Source organism: Cricetulus griseus, chromosome 3 (genome assembly GCF_003668045.3).
Source record: "Cricetulus griseus strain 17A/GY chromosome 3, alternate assembly CriGri-PICRH-1.0, whole genome shotgun sequence".
In the NCBI taxonomy this organism is placed as follows: domain Eukaryota; kingdom Metazoa; phylum Chordata; class Mammalia; order Rodentia; family Cricetidae; genus Cricetulus; species Cricetulus griseus.
The window spans coordinates 169,506,709-169,512,708 of NC_048596.1; the positions used below are offsets into that span (position 1 = coordinate 169,506,709).

A 6,000-nucleotide genomic window follows, 5' to 3' on the forward strand; every position below is an offset into this window, starting at 1 on the left:
CCCTGCTCTAGGATATCTCCCATTCGGTAAAGTGGAGATGACACTCCCCTCCCCCTCCTTGATGGAGTGACAATCCTTCCTGATTAGAGACACCTGATAGTAACAACTGCACTTCGCTATACAAATGCATTCCCATCAGAGCCTTAACATCTCAGCCCCACAAATTTACAAGCAAATGAGGAACAACACAAGGCTGAAATGTGCCTTTATGACCTTTATCATCTCTCCAATAAAGTTCACCGCTACTCTGTTCAGGATTCTGCATCTGACCAATTCCTTGTAATTGTGTAATAGTCACTGTTTTTGGCCATGTTGAAGGTCATTGACTGACTGTAATAACTGACCTGTCCATGCCAGTGTCTAAAAGGCTGGAAAAGGCCCTGCCATTTATATATAACGTAATCTCTTGGCACTGAGGACCAACAACCTGCAACGAATAGGCATCAAACCCAGAATTTCCTCTCTTATCTCTCTTAACCTGATTGTTTGTTTTCACCTGGGGGAGTAAAATCAATTGAGCAAGTCTCTGACCTGACCTTATCACTGAAATTCCATCTGGAAAATGAGTCATAACCTTTATTTCCCCCTCAAAATCAACATCAATCACTCCTGGAGCAACAAAAATTCCCTGCATTGTTGAGCTATTCCTCCCCAGCAATAATCTGACCACTTGGCAAAGGACCATAAACACCAGTGGGCAGCACTGACATCCCCATTTCTGGAGTTAAAACCGTGTCAGAAGTTGAACAGAGGTCCAGTCCAGCATTTCCTGCTGTGGTTATGTAGAGGTCTGGAACAGACTTTCTAGTGCGGGGAAACCTCTGCAGAATCACCCCATAGATTTGTCTCGGGGCCTGAGACAGGTCCCCTAAGTAGTTTCTCTGCAGGGGATTTACCTGGGCATCTCTCTTAGACCTACATTCGTATGCCCAGTGCCTATCCCTCATACATCTTAGGCATAAACCCGGTTCCCTATTCTCCCCCCCCCCCGTTAGGACACTGTATGACTTGGTGTCCCTTTTGACCACATCTAAAGCAACCTCCAAAAAGTTTCTTGCCTTTCTTTTTCCCTATGCTTTGCTTTCACTGCAGGAATAACATATCCTTAACTGAAGTCTCTTGCAAGGCAGCCGCCATCGCTAATCCCTGAGTGTAAGCCAGTCCTATATCTGAACAAATCTTAATGAACTCATCTATGTTGCCCTTCTTCCTGTGAGGCCTTAGTGTGGCCTGGCATGCAGCGTTAGCATTCTCATAAGCCAGATGCTTTCCGACCAAAAGTCCCGCCTCTGAATCTCCCATTATTCTAATGACACTTGCATTAGTCTAGAGACAAAATCCTGAAACAGCTCATCGGGCCCGTGTCTGATTTTTGTTAAGTTCCCCACCCCACCCTACCCCCACCCCCGTGCCCCAGCAGCCAAAAGTTTATTCCAAGCTCTTTTTGCCACCACGCCAATCTGTGTATACACCGATATCTCAAAATTTAACTGTTGACCTATATTCTTATAATGCCCTTCACCAGCAAGCATCTCATAGGAAACGGGAAGGCCTTGGGAGCTCTTCTTCTCAGCTGTGACCTGACATTGCCCTGCAAACTCTGTCTTCCACAACAGATAATCTCCCCCAGACAGGCAGGCCTTAGCTATCTGCTTCCAATCCCCTGGGGGTAGAGCTTCTACAGCCATATTCTCTATCAGCTTCTGGGTAAAACTTGCTGTGGGTCTATATTGGACACAAGCCATCTTCAATCCCTTGAGCTGTTTAAATGGTGCATGTACTCTGCCTATGTTTCCCTGAGCATCCCTATGCTCCAATATAGGAAATGTCTGAAACCCCCGTATGCCCTCTCCTTTGTCTGCTGCTTCTCTAATGCTAGCCTGCATTAGAGACACCTGGCCGGCTACAGCTGCCTGCCCTGGCTTGAGGGATGCTTGTATCTTGGGCTGATTTATTCTTTCTGCAGTTGGCAACAAAAGCACATCTCTCTGACCTGAGGAAACCTGCAAGGTTCTCATCTCTTGTGAGAGAGATTCCATTAAGTCTTTCAAACCTCTTGCTGCATCTTGCCCTTAGGTTTCTGCCCATCTGCATTCCTAGTCAAAAATGAGGGAGGTGAAGACTCTTCACTCTGATGCTCAGTAACTCTCTCCTCATATTCATCCCAAACACATTTTTCTACATATGCTTCTTTTTCTGGTCTCTTCTTTGTAGGGATGGAGGGCCCAATCACCTTGCTAACTGCTATGTTTTTGTTTAAATTAGATATAAAGAAAAAGAGGAGGTGGCTGAGACATAAGACTAGTTTATTATTGGCCCGGCAGAGTAGGGAGACTAAGAGAGAAGAGGAGCAGGGGTAATGGCTGACCACCATGGCCGGTCGCCATAGAGAGAGACAGAGAGGCAGAAGCAAACAGAGAGCGAAGAAGCAACAGAGAGAGGAGAGAGAGAAGCAGGGAAGTTGGAACTTTTAAAGGGAAGACTGTGCATGCACATTGAAGTTCCATGCATGCCCAGTGTCCTCACGTATGCGTGGTGGGTGATGTGGTGACGGCACATGCCTGTGCATGCCCTGACTGTTGTCAGGGGACATGGTCTGTCTCTTAAAGAGATCTTGCCCATCAGCACTAAAGCCTGAACTTTCATTAACCAGTTCAGAGGCAAATATTCCCAGCTGTTTGGCGCCTGATTCTAAGCTCTCCTATATCATTGTTCATAACCAAAGAGTGTCTGTAGATACACTTTCATAATAATGCTGTCGGATTTTTAATCTGACCTCATTCCATATGTTGGGATCTATATTCCCATGATGGGGAAACTCAGGACATACTTGCTTTACAAATTCTCAAAATTTTTGTATCCATTGCTGCTCAACTTCTGTCCCCTTATTTTTCCAAATCTCTCTAACTGACTGCACCATCAACTTCTTGCCACTTCTTTGTCCCATTTTTACAATTATATACAATTTTACTCCTGATTTAACTCCACTCATTCACGGCATTCCACTACTTCTTTCTGCTCACGCTTCTTCTTAGACTCGTAGACCTTGGGTGCCTATTTCTCTGCCATGTCCATCACATCTGTCCCTATTCTCAGCCTCAGATTGGGTGCCATTTATTCCGGACTTCTGTCTTGGACTGTGAACTGAGCCAGCTATAAAGTCCCAGGTCCGATTCTGAGTGGGGGTGTGTGGACCTGGGGAAGCGAACTACCCAATGGCGCTAAGGATGAGACAGGAAACGCCAGATCATCTCAGGAGGGCTTCCAGCAGATACCATGGTTTATTGAAGAAACCATGGAAAAACCATGGTTTATTGAAGAATCCACTTAAGTAGTTCTCCAAGGGCCAGGGCAATACTGGAAGGCATCTATTATCATGTGTGGAGCTGATAGCAAGTAATTCTTTTAATTCAAGAGTCACCTAACAATCTCTAGGCACATTGACAGAGCTCTCAGCACAGGTGCAGCACATTCAGGGCCTAGGCCTGTTGTGATGCAAACTAGGAGATATTCTTCACTGAGGCCAGGCCATCTGGTGGCAATTCCACCAGCATCTGCAAGACAATGGAGGTTCAGGTTCCGGGGGGGGGGGGGGGGGGGGGGGGGGGGGGGAATGTAGCAGAGGTTTGGACCCGGAGAAACTTTCTTTTCTGTTTCTTTTTCGTTTTCTTTTCTTTTCTTTTCTTTTTTATTTATGTGTGTGTGTGTGTGTGTGTGTGTGTGAGAGAGAGAGAGAGAGAGAGAGAGAGAGAGAGAGAGAGAGAGAGAGAGAGAGAGAGAGAGAGATCTAATATGGCCCAGGATTTATTGTTTAAAAACAAAATGATGACTGACAGGCTCACGATCAACAGCATCGCTGAACTTCCCTCTCCCTCCGCCGTATTCTATGCTTCCAATCCCCTCGGTAAAGCTGTGATGTCTCCAGGTTCTCAACCTCATTTCCCTTGCCTCAGCTCACCTCATCATCCCCAGGCAGGGCTGGTGCCTCAGTTTGAATGCATGGGAGAGCCCAGAGCAGTGATGGGAAGAGAGGTTAAGGCCTCACCCTCAGGAAAAGGGACAGCAGGGTAGAATGTGGTGAAGTGGGGGCTCCCGTAGCTTGGGGCGCCAAAATGGGTCCCTGGGGGCAGAGGGAAGGATACATGTCCCCCTGGGAAAGGAGACCTGGCAGCCTCATACTCTTCTCGTTGGGTATAGTCGGTACTTGATCATTTGCCTTTCTGGTGCCACATCCTTCTCCAACCCAAGCTGAACGGCGATGGCACTGATCTGCTGCAGGCTGGGCTTTGGGCACTGTAAAAAGAAACATGTTCTCCAGGTTCCCCCTCACAGGGTTCTCAATGCTCGTCTGCTTTCTCTTTCGAGCCTGCACCAGGGTCTCGGCTTTCCATATCTCCTGAAGGTTCTCGTGGTTGTTGGCTTCCTCCACCCACTTCTCCAGCAGGGGGTGCAGCTTGCATATGTTCTTGAAGCTGAGCTGCAGAGCCTCGAAGGGGCAGTCTGGCTGAACACCTTTCCGAAGAGAACGCCCAGGGTGAGCACCACGTCGGCCTGGGTGTACCCCAAGGTGATCCTCTTCTGCTTCAGAAGCTTGACAAACTGTTCTAGTTCTTTCTGCAAGGCCTTCAAGTCCTGGGACTCCTCGGGACTCGGTTCTACCTTCTCCAACGTCATGGGGACAATGGGCCTGGCAGTACAGGGCCCAGGGGAGGACCCCCTCTGAGTGGTTCTCCACTCCTGCTCCTGCCTGGCCCTCAGGCTGTGAAGTCTCCAGGCCAACTTGCAGCACTAGACCCAGTCCTCCTGAGGTCCACAGTATGCCACCCCTCCACAGAACTCTTATGTTCGGGGACAAGGGGAAACCCCAGCACTTCTGAGCCTGGTCCAACCCCTGGCCCAATTCCAGGCCTACCTGGTGGCCCTTGGAAGCTTAGCCAGGTCCGGTGGTCCACCCAGCCCATCTCCAGCCCTCCTGACCCATCACCCCCACCAGGTGGAGGTGAGAAAGCAAAGTCTGAAGCCAGGTGTCCAGCCATGGGGAAGGCAGGTACCCCAAGCCAGGGGGCCTGACCAAAAACCAGAGAAACTTTCTAATTGATAGTTTTTGGTCCCTGACAAGGAAACGTATTCCATTCTATGGTCCATGTACTTTCTGAGGCTGATTCAACATCTACCCTATATAAAATTCACTAGGGGAGGAAGATTGGAGATTGAATATCTGGATTTCAAAACACTCATCTAAATCTGAACATAACAAGAAGTGGGTGGCACAAATGAAATAATTATCCAAAGCAAATGACTTGCATTTATAGAGCATTTACTTTGTTCCAAGCCTGTGATAATGTTCACCAAAAATCACCCCATGGAAGCCTCACAAAGACAAGGTAGTACTATTATTATCCATGTCTTGTCAATGAAGAAATTGCACATTCAATGTCACAGTGTCATTAGTAGCAAGGGCAGAGACCTAACACCAACACTTGAGCTTAAACCCTGTACCCCATACCTTCCCATGAGATGTCAACAAGGTAGCATAAGTAGGTCGTTAATACATTAGAAAGTAACTCTGTATCCAAAATAACAATGTCTTCACATAATCATCTGTCAAAGCCAACAGACAAGAAACACAATTTATCTTTTTAATTTATCAACTAGGAAGCATGATCAACATTAGATGAGGTCTGTATAAAGTCACACATAACACTGCACAGCTGTGATCTCAGTATGTGGGAGGTGAAGATAAGAGGATCAGGAGGTGAAAGTCAATGTGTTGCAGGTCACCTGTTTATGAGTAGAAGATGGATGGGAAGAAGGGAGGAGGAAGAGGAGCATGAGAGGAAAAAGAAAAGTGAGAAAGACAAAACAAGCTCCAAAACCAGCATGAGATTGAAGCAGTGTAACTCTTCCTGGTCAACCCAGGAGGGAGCGAAGCAATTGAGATGGTCAGAGCTGGGGATTCCCAGCCTTTAAAGTCTTCTAAATACCATTGTATTGCAAAGT

General features: G+C 47.2%; 1 pseudogene; it reads right to left on the minus strand.

Moving 5' to 3' along the window:
* Positions 1–3,986: 3,986 nt before the first annotated feature.
* On the minus strand, positions 3,987–5,036 carry LOC100768867 (annotated as a pseudogene).
* Positions 5,037–6,000: the final 964 nt, after the last annotated feature.